The sequence below is a fragment of the Microplitis mediator genome, chromosome 9 (genome assembly GCF_029852145.1).
Source record: "Microplitis mediator isolate UGA2020A chromosome 9, iyMicMedi2.1, whole genome shotgun sequence".
In the NCBI taxonomy this organism is placed as follows: Eukaryota; Metazoa; Arthropoda; class Insecta; order Hymenoptera; family Braconidae; genus Microplitis; species Microplitis mediator.
The window spans coordinates 5,581,186-5,596,538 of NC_079977.1; the positions used below are offsets into that span (position 1 = coordinate 5,581,186).

Below are 15,353 nucleotides of genomic sequence, written 5' to 3' on the forward strand. Positions count from 1 at the left end.
ATCACTCCGAAATTCCCGCCGAAAAATCAACTCTGAATTTATTCATATCCAAAGGGTTTTTTTTTCTAAAAATCTGGAACTCCAGAAGTGAATTCGGATTTAAATAAAATCCGAAATTACTCCCGATTTTTTACAGTGTCACGAATTAAATAATTCTATTTATAATCTATAGATTTTATGGTTTTTTATATTTTGAAATTTCAAAAATTAGAAAAGTTGTAGTAAACCCATACGCAAAAAATATATATCCAGGCCAAACTGCATATATGAGAGATTTATATATGTCGCATTTATGCAGTTTGGCCTGGATATATCCGGATATATATTTTTTGTATGGGCAGCATCAATATCAAATAATCAGGGGACAAAATATAATTTATTTTAGAAACACCATAAATTTAATGTCCTGTAGAATTTTTTAATTAAACCTTTATACACAAAATTGCAGTAAAAATGTTAATTATTAAAAAAACTATTTAATTTATTAATTGTAAGTGAATCGTTTATTTGAGAAATTCCATAAGCAAATTTACATTCTATTAATATTTCATTTTTAAATAGAAAATACTCAATTTTTTTTATTTAAATTTCTAAAATTATATTTCAAATTTCTAGTCCACTATATATTTGTTATATCAAAAGTATTTTTTGTCTCTCCTAGAAAGTAAAGAACTTTGAATATACGAGTTTTCTCAACTAAACGATTCACATTTAATTGCCTATAAATTTTTAACTTAAAAAAAAAATGTTACGTAAAAATAAATGGATAAATAAATCTACAGGTCACCTATTAATTTTATCCAGAGAAATCAAAAGTCATGTTACTAAATCTCGAGTAAATAAATTCGAGTTGTTGTATGTCACCATAAAAGGCAATCAAAGATATATCCGAAAATCACAATCGACTCCATAAAAGGTTTCGAGTTTGCAACAAAAAATTTCGCAAATACAATGACGATATTTAATTTTTTTTTTTACTTTCCATCCTTTCAATTTCCTTTTCATTTTATCGGAATAATTTTTTTTTTTTTTTATTGATAATTATTTTAAAATTAAATGAACGCTGTCATAAGATAAAAAATATTTAAATAAAAAAGACTGAAAAGTTTCACAGTGAGGGAGTGCGTATTGATTTTCATTCCAGCTCGTCTGGTTGCAGTCTACATTTTTCCCTACACTTTTTTCATTAGCAACAAAAATTCTTGACGCGGAAAAAAAATAAATATTTATCTATAGTAAATTTGCATACTAAAAAATTTTTTTTTCCCTACAAAATAATAATAATAATGCTAATTAAATAATAAATTTTTTTGAATGCTATTAAAATAGATGTTTAAATGAGAAAAATATTTTTTTCTCGCCCACCAATGACTAGAACATAAAACAATGCAAAGTGTGTAGTTTCAGAGAGTTTACATGTAGACTTTTAATAGCCAGTATGTTGATGCCAGACGCTTCCACCTCGTCTTTTCTCCACACGACTATACCATACATCACATCATTGCTTGTCTTTCAAAAATATATATATACATATGTAAAAGAAAAAGCAACTTGACGATTAGCTGTCTATGTAGACTATACATTTATGTCGATACGTCGACCCCGTGCTCATTTGGCTCGTTTTTATTCACTGTATATATCTAATATATATATTAGTGTTATTAAAATTATCATTATGGAAGTCATAAAATACTGACACATATGTGATTCCATAACGACAAAAATGTTTTCTTTAAGGCATAACGTTTTTGAAATTAATAATAAATTTAAGTACACTGTAAAAAGAGCTGTGTTAAAAATGGACTTATTTTAACTCCACTCGGTGTTAAAATGAAATTACACCGGTGTAAAAGGCGTAATTCGGCGATGTTAAAATACCGGTGTAAAAGCGAAGTAATATCGGTGTAAAAGCGGGGTAAACTCTGCCTGCTTGGAGTATTAACTTTAAAGATTATAAAACACAAAAAATGTCGGTTCTTTATGAAAATTAATAAAAAATATCATTTATTAACAAGTACACAGTAAAAAATATTGTGTAAAATCAATACAGTTTGTGTGTTAAAAACGGTTGACACGAAATTTCTGTTGAAATTTCGACACAAAGATTATGTTGAAATTTCGACACAAAGATTCTGTTGAAATATCGCCACAAGAGGGCGCAAAGAATTCCACAATAACACACAAAATGTGTTAATAAAGAGTGTATAACACATTTTTTATGTTACAAAATAAAGTGACACAAACTTTGTGTTAGTTTAACACTACAATTTTTAACACAAACCGTTTTCGACACAAATACACAATATTTTTTACTGTGTATAGTGATCGAGTAAGTAAAAAATTCACAAAGTAAAATATTTTAACACCGGTAAAGAATATCTACACCAGTGGCGGCGTTATTTTAACACCGGTACAGAATATTTACACCGGTTGCGGCGTTATTTTCACACCGATTTCGGTGTTGAAATTTAACACCGCCGATTTCAACACCTACACCACTTGAACTTACCCCGGTGATTTTGAACAGTGTATGATATATTTATTTATTTTTACACAGTTAGAAATTTTGTGTATTTGTGTTAAAAAATGATTTGGTTAAATTTTTTGTGTTGATTTTCAACACAGAACTCTGTTAATTCAACACAGACGTTTGTGTTATTTTACTTTAACTGATTTTTTATGTTAAATGATTAGAAAATCTGTAATGTTACACATTTCTGTGTTATTCGAAAATTAACACAAAATTTGTGTTGTTTAGCTAAACACTACCGCGCGTTTTTTCATTACTGTAACCAAGCAAAGCATTTTAGCAGCATTGTCTGCAAGGAAACTTGGATTATAATTGATTTACAATTAAATATAATCATAGATAACTTTAATATTTTTATGATCAAGTTCAATGATTTTTTATTCTCATTTTACGGGAGGATAATTCATAGCTCCGTTTTTTAGAAAAATCACAGAAAATCGAACTAATTGTTTACTAAATTGACAAAAGGTGTACTAAGGGTAGATCAGTATACTTGAGTTGGTTAGGTTGTGTGCTTATATATATTAATTAATTTTCCCACGAAAAGTCTGTTAAATTTACCCAAATTTTCTGTCAAAATAACAGATTTTGTGTTCAATTATTTAACATAAAATTTGTGTAAAGGTCAACACAAACGCAATGTGTTGAATTAACACAAAAATTTGTGTAGACCCTTTGCACCACACGATTTGTGTTGAATTTAACACGAAATTTCTTACTGTAATTTAAAAAAAAAAAATTTTTAAATGGCAAATAAAAAAATTAATTTTTTTATCGCGTATAAAGAAATTGTTTTTTATAACAATAAAAAAAAAAGTATCAATTATGCCTTTATAATTCTAAGAATCAAATAGACATTTTAAAATGCAAATCATGTGCCACTCGTCGACGTAGACGCCGTGAAGCGACGTGAATCCGTCACGTACAACAGTGATCGTGGATATGCCATTCCATCCGTTAGAACTATAGTTATATACAATACGATGATGTATGTATGTATGTATGTATAAGAGAGACTGTTACAAAATTTACGTATAGTAGTGTACACATTCACTCGAAGAATGTCTACAGACTCTACAGGATACAGACTTCAAATATCGTGAAGAGAAATCGTTAAAAAAATTGAATTATCTTTTGTCTATTTAGTTTTTTGTAACAAAACAATTGGATTTCAAGAAATTTTAGCAGTAAAATGTCATCTGCGCACTACTTTTCTACTTCTCGAGTACACTTAGATCATTTTTAAAATTTTTTGTATTAAAAATTCATTGATAAATGATTATGGTAACAATATTAAGAGAGTATGAAATTACGGAAAATTGCCGATAATGTAGAAATTTTTAATATACATTCAACAGAATTTAAGGTGTGCATAGTAATTTTAACCAAGCAACGTAATTAATTTTTTTTTTGAAATTCCTGTCAACTGTACGGTCAAATTGTTAATTCTAAAGCAGAATATTTAGTTAAATATTCGTTAAAATAAAAATAAAAACGATATATATTTAAAATGTATACTCGAGTGCTTAATTCTAACCTATTAGTACGAGAATAAACGAAAAGAGCCGAATATCTACGAACAAACTCGAATTAGAATGATTTTTTTATAAAATTACTATGCTGTGTAGTACAAAGTTACAGAAGAGTTTTCATTTTTAAGTTTTATTTTATAAAGTTTCTATTGCACGGAGTTTTTTTTTTAAATATTAAAATAAAGTGATAGATTTTGTTGATGAATGATAAATATTACTATGTGACAAAGTAAAAATAATCATATTTCAGAGTATATTTTAATTTAATTCTATTAAAAATAACTTGAACAAGTAGTAAAATTATTCAAAATATTTAATTGTCCCTCGTTACCTAAAATTTATGGGTTATTTTTACCATAAAATTATCTGCGTATATATTTTTCTTGTTTGAAATTTCAAAATGTATTTAAACAAATATATATGTATGCATACAAAAATAAGGATTTCTTGGCGCAAAAAAAATTTCGTATTTTAAAATGAAAACAAAAATTTTCTTAAGATTAGAAAATTTTTCTTGGCCCAAGAAAATTTTTTTCCGCCTTCAGAACATTTTCGTTTTTAATTTATAATGCGAAAAATTTCTTGGGGCAAGTAAAAATTTTCTTGGGGCGAGTAAAAATTTTTCGCGCCAATAAATCTTCTATTTCTGCACAGAAAAAAAGAATTTCTGGGCCTAAGAATTTTTTTGTATTATAAATTGAACACAAAAATTTTCTTGAGACAAGAAAAAAATTATTGACTCAAAAAGTTTTTCCTTGCTCTTAGAAAATTCATTATCGTCGTAAAAAAATTTCTTGGGCTAGGAAAAAATTACCTTGGGGCGAATAAAAATTTTTAGCGCCAAAAAATCTTTCTTTTCTGAGCATAAAAAAATTAAAAATCAATAAAAATAAAATTGATCAGTTAAAAAATAAAAAATAATAAAAGTGATGATTACTCACCGAAATAATTTGCATTAAAGTATCCGTAGAACTATAAGCAGCAGAATGACACCAATGTCCACAAATTTCACAAAAATCCTCAAAGATTAAGTATCAACTTTAGCCACTACTTTTTTTTTGTTGAAGTATTGTTTTAAATTTTTATAAATATATTTGTCTGCAGGTACTTGGCTGTCCTGGTTCAATTAAGTGTTTTGAGGAAAGTTTATTATTATTTCTTATTTATTAATTAATTCACTTTAAATTATCAGCTTTAATTATTTAAATATTTACACCGCGCAAACGCATGAATGCGCGTAATTAATTTTTCAAAAATTTATTACTTCATATAAAGAGATGCAACAGATTATATCAGAATTGAGATTTAATATTTTTAATGAAATTTTTTCTGTAACAATTTTTGCTAATTTATTATTATTATTATTTTTTTAAATTTAGTGACCCAGGCACTATTGCGCTGTGAAAGGTAGATGTTTGAAGGTACTTGTAGGTACGAGGTATTTTATCTCAAGGTAGAAGGTATATATAATAATGTATATTTATGTATTATATATATATTAGTTAATATTATAACTAATCGCGGTAATTATTTTTTCTTTAATCGTATTTTGTTATTATTATTATTATATATATTTATATATATATTATTATGATTATTTGTAACGCTTCTAAGATTTATTATGCAATTATTATGCTTATAGTTTTATATTTAGTTGATTTTATAATCAATAATATTATGGAATCCACGAGCTTATATTCGGGATCCAACAAACGCAAGGTCAGAAATAATTATCACCTCCTCGTGTTTCGCCACTGAGCCACATTTCCAAATTATAAATTATTTTTTTTTGGTTTCGTCAATTCAATATCCAACGTCTGCAACAAAAAAATTTTAAATTTATTTAGCAAAATTTATTATATATAAGAAAGCTAAAGAAAAAAAAATGTCAAAATATGTCAGATTTTTTTTTCAAAAAAATTAACAATTTTTAGTTGTCACTCTTCAAAAATTCGCGGAGCGAACGCGAAGTATGACTGTTTATTTATTTAGTCCCCTCGCAGTGGATTTCACTCCGAAGGGGAATTTATTTTAATATTGAAACTCGGAGTCGGAGTGAATGCGGATTCAAAGGAAATCCAGATCACTACGCTGAAAAAACACTCCTGATTTACACCGGAGTAATTTTTTTACAAACTCCGAGTAACGGAGTAAATTCGGATTTAAAGAAAATCCGTATTCACTCCGAATTTACTCCCGATTTTTTACAGTGTATACCATAAATAAACTTGCAGAGTGAACACGGATTAGATCCGGAGTGAATGCGAAGCGGATGAACGTTTATTTCTTTAACCCCCTCGGAGTGAAATTCCCTCCGAAGAGGAATTTAATTTGCTATCAAAACTCCAGGTCGCAGTGAAATTCACTCTTAAAGAAAAAATTTGTTTTCATATTAAAACTCCGAATCAAAGTAAATGCGGATTTAAATGAAACCCAAATCACTCCGCTGAAAAAAACAAGCTCCTTGTTTACTGTGCATGCGCAGTGATTTTTTTTTAAATTTTGAGTGACTTAGTGAATTAAAATCCGTGATCACTCCGAATTTTTTCCAGTGTAGACAGAGTCCTTACTTTAGTTTTAATGTAATGATTATATTTGGTAGAAATTTTTAAGAATAATTAATTTTTTATTCATTAAATTTTTTTACTTCTTGCTTCTTTTAAAAACTGAAATAAAATATTTCTTAATTTTAAATTTCAATCAGACAACTTTTTTTTTATTTCCGGGCAAAATGGCGAACTTTTAGAGTATAAAAGATTTACAAAATGAATTTTTTTTCAGCGTTACCATTTTACTCGGCTCTCTTTACACCTCACAAATTCGGAAATCTTTTCATCTTTACTAAAATTACCATATAGGTGTTAAAAAATTGATAGACCTACAAATTAAGATAACAAACACGTGTTAATACAGACATATAAAAGTCAATGATGAAATTTCACAGAATTATTTTTAGATTTGGAACCCCAACAGGAAGTGACAACATAATAATTCAAATTGCCACGAAAAATTCTTAAAAATATTTCATCTATGCTTTAATGATTAGATATATTTTTTATTTATATGAAAAACTTATATCCCTAAAAATTTTTAAATTTCAATGACAACGACACTGTAAAAAATTTTTGGCCTTAGTGTAGTGTTAGTGTGAGTGTATAGCCTCAGCGTAGTGACTCGGTGTAAAAATTTTGGTGTGAGAATTACACCAAATATTGTGTAAAATCAAAATTATAACGAGTAATACTGAATGGTGTAAAAAAAGTATATTACACCGTGTTCAAATTACACCGAGGAATTTTTACACCATTATTTTACAACACCGTGTAAAATTCTCAGTGTCCATTTTTACACCAAAATTTTTTCAGTGAACCAAACGATATAAATTTATATATTACACATTTGAACTTCTTTGACATTTACATAAATTATATAAATTACTTCTAAAATAATCATTAATTTAAATAATTGCGCTGACCCACCCATTTTTATTTACTATTTACTTTCATTTGCACTCCGGATTTGATTTACGACTAGGCAATGATTATAAAACCTGAAATACTCTTACGTAATTTCCAAAGAGATTCATGGTCCGGAAAGGGGACAAAGTAAAATAAAATTGCAATATTATAAATACATATATACATATACTGAAAAATGAAAATATAATAAATCCAGATGTTAAATTTCCGTCGACACCAACATCTATAGAAATTTTTCCATTTTGTTTACTATAAAAAAATATATATATAAATTTTTTTATATATTTTCCCACGTGCCCTCAGAGAATTAAATCCGAGTATATATCAATGGTCTCACGGCTGAACGCCTTTTAGGAAGCCCCAAGTTACAGTGTATTACCCGATAATATGGAGCTTCTATATATCCACTCTACTTGAATATATATATACATATATACATACATATATATACATATTTATTCACTCGTTCTCTGTGGTAGTTTAAAGCAGTTTAAAGTTTAAAGACTCGCGTTATGTTGGATGTACTGAGAATGAAACAAGAAATCTCGAAGTAATATAACGTTCATATACTAAATATATATATATATACATATATATAAGGGGTCTTTTTGTTATTTTTAAGTTAAAACCCTCTTTTTACATCAACCCATAATGCTTCTCTTCTCGTTACATACCCAACGATGACTCTTTACAACAACTACAACTACATATTCATACTCATATATATACCAACAGTAAATTTTACACGTAAATTTTATATAGACAGACATTACGGCGGCCCCTATACTAAAATACTCGTTGGTAAAAGGGGCGGTGAGAACACGTGCGTGACGAAGACACGGTCGAAACGATGAGCCTGCATGCACTTTTACCCATTCACACATTCATATACATATATATGTATATATATTGTATTTGTACCTTGTACTTGTACTTGAGTTTGTACATGACAAAGTGTAAGTAAGAAATGAAAGAAAATAACAGAGACACGCCATCAAGTTTCAGACCTACGGTAACGTCGAGTTATCCAGGGCAATGGGTCTTAGAATTAATGTTTTTATTATTTTTTAATTAAACCAATGATATATTTATATATATTAATTATTAATGAGATAATAAGACACTAGTGAGTACATTGAAGAGTTTAATTTTTGAAAATATCCACAGAAAAAAAGAATTTTGTGGCACAAAAAATTTTTACTTAACCCGAAAAATTTTTTGAATTTGAAATTGAAAATAAAATTTTCTTGGAGCGAAAAATAATTTTTTGAATTTTCGCGCTAAAAAATTTTTCCAGTCCGAAGAAAATTTTTGTCTTCAATTCATAGAGAAAAATTCTGGCGCCAAAAAATCGTTTCTGTTTATTTGATTTTGATAAAAAAAAAAATGAAATGTGTGATATTCGAAATTGAAAAAAATCTATTGAGTTTTATTTATTATAGAATTCATTTTCTGTCGGGGATTTATTAAGTATATAATAGAAGAAAAATCATCGCTGGATCGGATAATTTTCTGTGAAGTATGAGGGTATATATGAAGGGAGGTTGTGGATATAAATGAAAATAGAAGTATTTGAGATAAGGGAAAAATATAGAATGGAAGGGAAGAAAAGACAGGCACGAATACAAAATAGAACACTTCCGGACAGCTGGTTAACTCTCATTCCCCTGATGATATTTAACACACGTACATTTTCTTATAATAGTCTTGCTAAAATGTTAAATATTTTAAATAGACGAGACATCACCATGTGCACAAAATTTACGACAAAATAAAAATTTTAAATAAGAAACTATAAAATGAATCATTTTTTTAAAAAAATTATTCCTTTTTTTAAATCTGTGATTTTTTCGACTGCTACACAGAAAAAAAAAAGATTTCGTGGTGCAAAAAATTTTTACTTGACCCAAGAAAATGTCCGCATCATGTGCAGACCGTTTGCACCACACGATTTGTGTTTAATTTAACACAAAATTTCTAACTGTGCATGCGAAGAGAAAATAATAGTCTTACAATAAATTTTTTTTCAATGGAAAAAATTAATTTGTTGATAATTATCAATAATATATATTATTATCGCAAGAATTCATCGACGTGATACATACAATTATTTCATCATAACTGCGCTGAGTTTAAATTCTTGCCCTGTTTAACGGTAAGAAAGTCGTACTTTTCTCTCATGAGAAAACAGATAAAAAAAATTGGCGCATGCGCCATTTTTCTCGCAAGCAAATACAAAAATTTTAACTTTCAGGTACACGGAAAAAAATAGTAGTGGCTACTCTCTGGGATAGTACTGAGTACTTTGTGTAAAAAAAAAATTTTAGACAGTACTGTATGCTATCTAGACTATATCCACTACTATCTAGACTATATCCACTACTGTCCGGGATAGTACTCAGTACACGGAGAGAAATGTCAAGTAAATATGCCTATGCAGCATAGTAATAATCACATCACTCTATAGTTTGTGTCACACCGCTCTTATGTGACTGCTTATACAAACTATAGAGTGATGTGATTATTACTATGCTGCATAGGCATATTTACTTGACATTTCTCTCTGTGTACTGAGTACTATTTCGGACAGTAGTGGATATAGTCTAGATAGTAGTGGATACAGTCTAGATAGCATACAGTACTGTCTAAAATTTTTTTTTTTAACAGAAAGTCTTCAGTACTATCCCAGAGAATAGCCACTACTATTTTTTTTTCCGTGTACAGATCTGGTGAAAATTGTATAGATAACACGGAGGAAGGCAGGTCATCCAAATCTGGGCGGTTGCCAACCTCACCTTTGGCTCGGGTAGACAATTACACACCCGGGCCGGAATATTCTAATTTCCATCTCAGGTGTGTAATGTACTAATTTAATTCAAAATGTAATTAATGTACTGAGAAGTCTGCAATTAGTATTTGATTAGAATATTCATTGAGAATCTATCGAATTAAAGTCATTTTTTTTTTATTAGAAATTTCTCTATCATTTGTTTAATTACGAATTCTTGTCATTCAAATTTTTTTTTTTTGCATTTAGAATCAATTTCTATAGAAATATTAAATGTAATATTTTTTTGATTTAATAAAATTGAAAATAAAAAAAAATTTATAAGTTTTCTTTCATCCCTTAGTAAAAAAAAATCTGGAATTGTACAAAAAATAGATTTCATTTAAAAATATTGAGCCAAGTTTGTGTCCAATTAAATTTCTTATGAAAAAAAAGTCAAAATATGGCTGTGGTACAAAAAAAAATTTTTTTAATTGACTTTTTTATTCCATGCAATTAAACTTGGCGGGAAAATATTTAAAATTTTCATACAATTTAAAATTATTAAAAGTTCTAACGCCAATTAAAATTGTAAAAATTAATTACTTCGTTAAGAATTTTTTCTCATTAAAAAGTAAGAGATATTTTGTCATTTCGACTTTTTTTTCAAAAAGACTTTAAATAATTTCTAATGAAGCGGTGTACACTTGGCCCCATATTTTCACAGATGATTTTTTTTTCTTTCGTAGGATACATTTCTCAAATGTAATTACAATATTTATGATAAAAATAGTCCGATAATGAGTAACTTCAGACACTTGACACAGATTAACATGAAATATATCTTCAAACAGTAAAAAGTTTTTCCATGGAAAGGAATAAGTGGGACGTAGTGTGTTTACAACCAGATTGTACTGTATTTTTAATTTTAGGATGAATGAAATGATACAGATACAAGATAGTATATATACATATATATTTATATAAAAAGAAAAGATACCTCCGGTATCGTAATACAATACTATTAGTTGAACTTGAGCTACTTATGAGTGACCTTGTGAGGCGCACACGCGCACGAGGACGCGCATTGCACCCCGACAAAGCAAAGTGAGAGTGGAATTGCAACACTTGATGTCTTAGCGACATGTAAAATTAAAAATATATGTATATGGGGAAGGGGGAGGGGGAGGCTAAAAGGGATACGAAGTTTTCAGGGACTCAGAGACAAAATTTTCAGTTGCCGTTAAAAAAAAAATTCACTTTTGCGGACAAAATGGGGACCCCATAAAAAAAGTGAAAAAAAAAAAAAATTTTTGGATATTAAATAAATTTTTTTGTCAAAATAAAAGTCATTAATATTTTTACTGACACTCGAATTTTGAAAAAATTTAACAAAAAAAAATTCAAAATAATGATCAATTAAATTTACAAAAGTAATTTTGGAATTTTCAAAAAAAATTAAAAAAAAAAAAAATTTTTCCATAAAATTTTGGGGTACCATTTTGCCCCACCCCCTAATTCAAAGTGAACAATAAGTCCATAAAGTAGTTAAGTCTACACCAAATTTTAATTCAAATAAAAACTTCAAAGTGGCGCGAATTTTAAAATCAAAAACGTCTGTTTCAAGTTCAAATAAAAAGAATAAAAAATACCACAGTAATTATTCGTTAATTGATTCATTGATACATCAAAATTGACCTGTTACTCATAATATAATAAAATAAATTGAATAGAAATTTAATTAATGTATAAGTAAGTAATGACCGAGTACAAATCTACTCCATTGTTTATTCTTTATTTAAAAATAAACTGACCTATACCAATGTTATCACTTCCGAATGACCTTTATGGTAATGAAAATAAATATGAATGTTATTTACAAAAAAAAAACAATGACAATTAAAATAAAAGTAATTTAATTAAATATGTAATATATATTTTTAATTAACAAAATACTAAAAAATTTCTCCATCATTTAAAAATTTCAAAAAAAGATAATAATTTAAATAATTAATTATTGTAGACGTTGAGTTTATTGTCCCCAGCGATACGATAATTGCAAACTACGTCGCATTAATTGTCTACGACCACAAAATAAAATTATCGAATGATGAACAAATCGAATGAGTCATTTCCCTACATATATATACAATGACCTAATATATATATATGGATATTGTCAATATTTAATAATTGATTCAATTGCACTAAAATAATTAACAAACATCAAACTGCATACTAATTACTTCTTCACTAATTACATCAATTAGAGTAAACAACTAATTTGACAGTATATTTAAATTTACGACAATTAAAAAAAATATAAACGCTATTGATATGTAAAAATAATTAATGTCTGTTATTATTTAATGTGATCTTTTTATGATAAAAATATATAGTAGTTAGACAAACGATAGTAGGCCATTCATTCGCGGTAAGCCGGTCACATACGTTCCGCCTTGACTGACGACTCACATACATATATATGTATATCTACTCGAATCGTTACTACACACTGTGTGTACAGTTTACATATATACATATATATATATATGAGTATATGTATAAAGTATATAAGTAATGAGTATAATAAGTAACTCGAGCGTAAAAAGAATAGAAATAAAAAGACAAGAGACAAGACATTCAAGTCAGTCGGTTTGTACACGCGAGAAAACCCGTCTCAAGAGAAATATATCAATGTTGTTACTTGTCTTATACATCTAATCATATCTCAACAATCTACATAACGTCAATCTAAAGTTATGTTTGTTATCAGTCACAATAAATTCTGCGCTAAATCTCCATTAAGAAATATACTAATTTAAAATATATATATATATATGAACATCATTATCTTCATCTACATGCCAGACAAATCAAATTTCTCTTTTCAAATCCATCTTCTATTGATCTGTGTCTTGTCTTATCTGTTAAACGTCAGGTATTTTATGTATTTTTTACCCTTTAATTTCTGTCAGGCACTCGAATCACCTCCTATTCTTGTGGTGCATAAAAAGTCGAGAGTATATTAATCTCTTTGAATAAAAACTTTTTTCTTTGGCCAATACGATATGCGATGGATAGGACGAAAGTCGTGTGCACGGTTAGTATAACTAATGTAATGTAAGGGGAAAGCGCGATATGTATGCAACGAAACTTAACCGGCCGGCGACTGTCGCGACGCATCGACGTTGAATTCGTACTAATCAACGTGAAAACATTTTATACAATCGCTGCCCTTCTATCTCTGCAATAGCGGCCTATACTATCCTACCCTGCAGTATATGCACCATCCCTATTTATTATATTGTTACTGTAACTCATATGTATACATTTATTGTCGTTATATTTATAGACCGCGTTATCGTTACGTAGTTCACATTAACGACAATTAGAATGTAAACTATTGCAAGTTGCATAGACGTTTAACTCTCTTACTGGGTATATAGGCTTCACTTGCGTATCCACAGTATGTAGGCTAAAAATGATACGTCGGGTGACGTCATGCGTGCAAGTTCGTTCTCTCCCTCTTTGTTATATATTTTATGTCTACTATTCTATACATTATTTATTTCTGCATGTGCATGTGCATGTGCATATGCATGTAAATGTACATGTGATTAAAAACTACATATATATGCATATATGTATATTAGAGTGTTTAAAAAAATCGACTTTTTTTTTCTCGAAGAACATTGAAAAATCGACAGAGTATCTCTAGACAAAGACCCTGTTAAAATATGAGACCTTAATATTAATATTTAAAGGTGGGGATTCGCGATTTTCTATTTTCCATATAAATAACATGGGAAAAAAAAATTTTAAGTTTGGGATTTTATACCTCGGCGATAGCTTATTGAACAGATAAGTTCAGGATATGTTTTTGTAGGGAAGTAAACGCTCTACAAAAAAAGTCTCTTATCATTTTTTGATAAATCCATCTGTTCAAGAGTTATTGGAGCTCGAAGTCAAGTTAGAGTAAATTTTGAGATCTTTTTACTTTTTCGGCGAAACTATCGGACTTATCATAAAATGTCATGGAATCTTTTTTGTAGACAATTTTATTTCCTATAAATTATCTCTGATAAGTTTTTTTTAAATTCTGCATTGTTTTCTAGTTATTTCCATTTTAATGCCAAGCGCCTAAAAAAATAGTGTTCTGATTGATTTTAAGACTTGGCATTAAAATAGAAATAACTAGAAAACAATGCAGAATTTAAAAAAAATTTATTAATGATAATTTGTAGGAAATAAAATTGCCTACAAAAAAGATTTCATAACAATTTATGATAAGTCCGATAGTTTCGCCGAAAAAGTAAAAAATACTCGAAATTTACTCTAACTTGACTTCGAGCTCCAATAACTTTTGAACAGATGGATTTATCAAAAAATGATAAGAGACTTTTTTTGTAGAGCGTTTAATTCCCTACATAAATATGTCCTAAACTTATCTGTTCAATAAGCCTTCGCCGAGGTATAAAATTCCAAACTTAAAATTTTTTTTTTCCCATGTTATATATATGGAAAATAGAAAATCGCGAATCGTCACCTTTAAATATTAATATTAAGGTCTCATATTTTAACAGGGTCTTTATCTAGAGATACTCTGTCGATTTTTCAATGTTTTTCGAGAAAAAAAAAAAAAGTCAATTTTTTGAAACACTAATGTATATATGTTATAGATGAGTACGTATGTAAAAAGGCTGATTTTAATAAAGAATATGAAAAATAAAATAAATCTTCATTAATTATGATGTAAAATTTATGATAGAACATGCACTTATATTATTGTGTCATATCATATGTATTGATATATGTATAATCGTGTGTATTGATATAATCGCGCGCGCAGTCTGCCGGACAAATAGTTATTGACCTTTATCGCCAGTGACCTCGTGGATGCAGGCGAAGAATGTGGGACTCATGCGCAGGCGTATGCACACACCTCGTATACATCCTGTCGCGGCAAGAGTACCGTCAACAGCTCTCTTGTATACTATATATGTACTAGTTGAGATATACTTATATATATATGTGGATGCAAG

General features: G+C 28.4%; 1 protein-coding gene across 3 annotated transcripts in view; it reads right to left on the reverse strand.

Moving 5' to 3' along the window:
• The window catches only part of LOC130675224 (ecdysone receptor-like), a 121,046-nt gene that overhangs the window by 95,089 nt on the left and 10,604 nt on the right, over positions 1 to 15,353 (reverse strand). For all 3 annotated transcript variants that reach the window (XM_057480791.1, XM_057480789.1, XM_057480790.1), the window contains exon 2: positions 5,004 to 5,879. The gene's annotated coding sequence lies outside the window, so the exon portion shown is untranslated. The remainder of the gene's footprint in view (positions 1 to 5,003; positions 5,880 to 15,353) is intronic.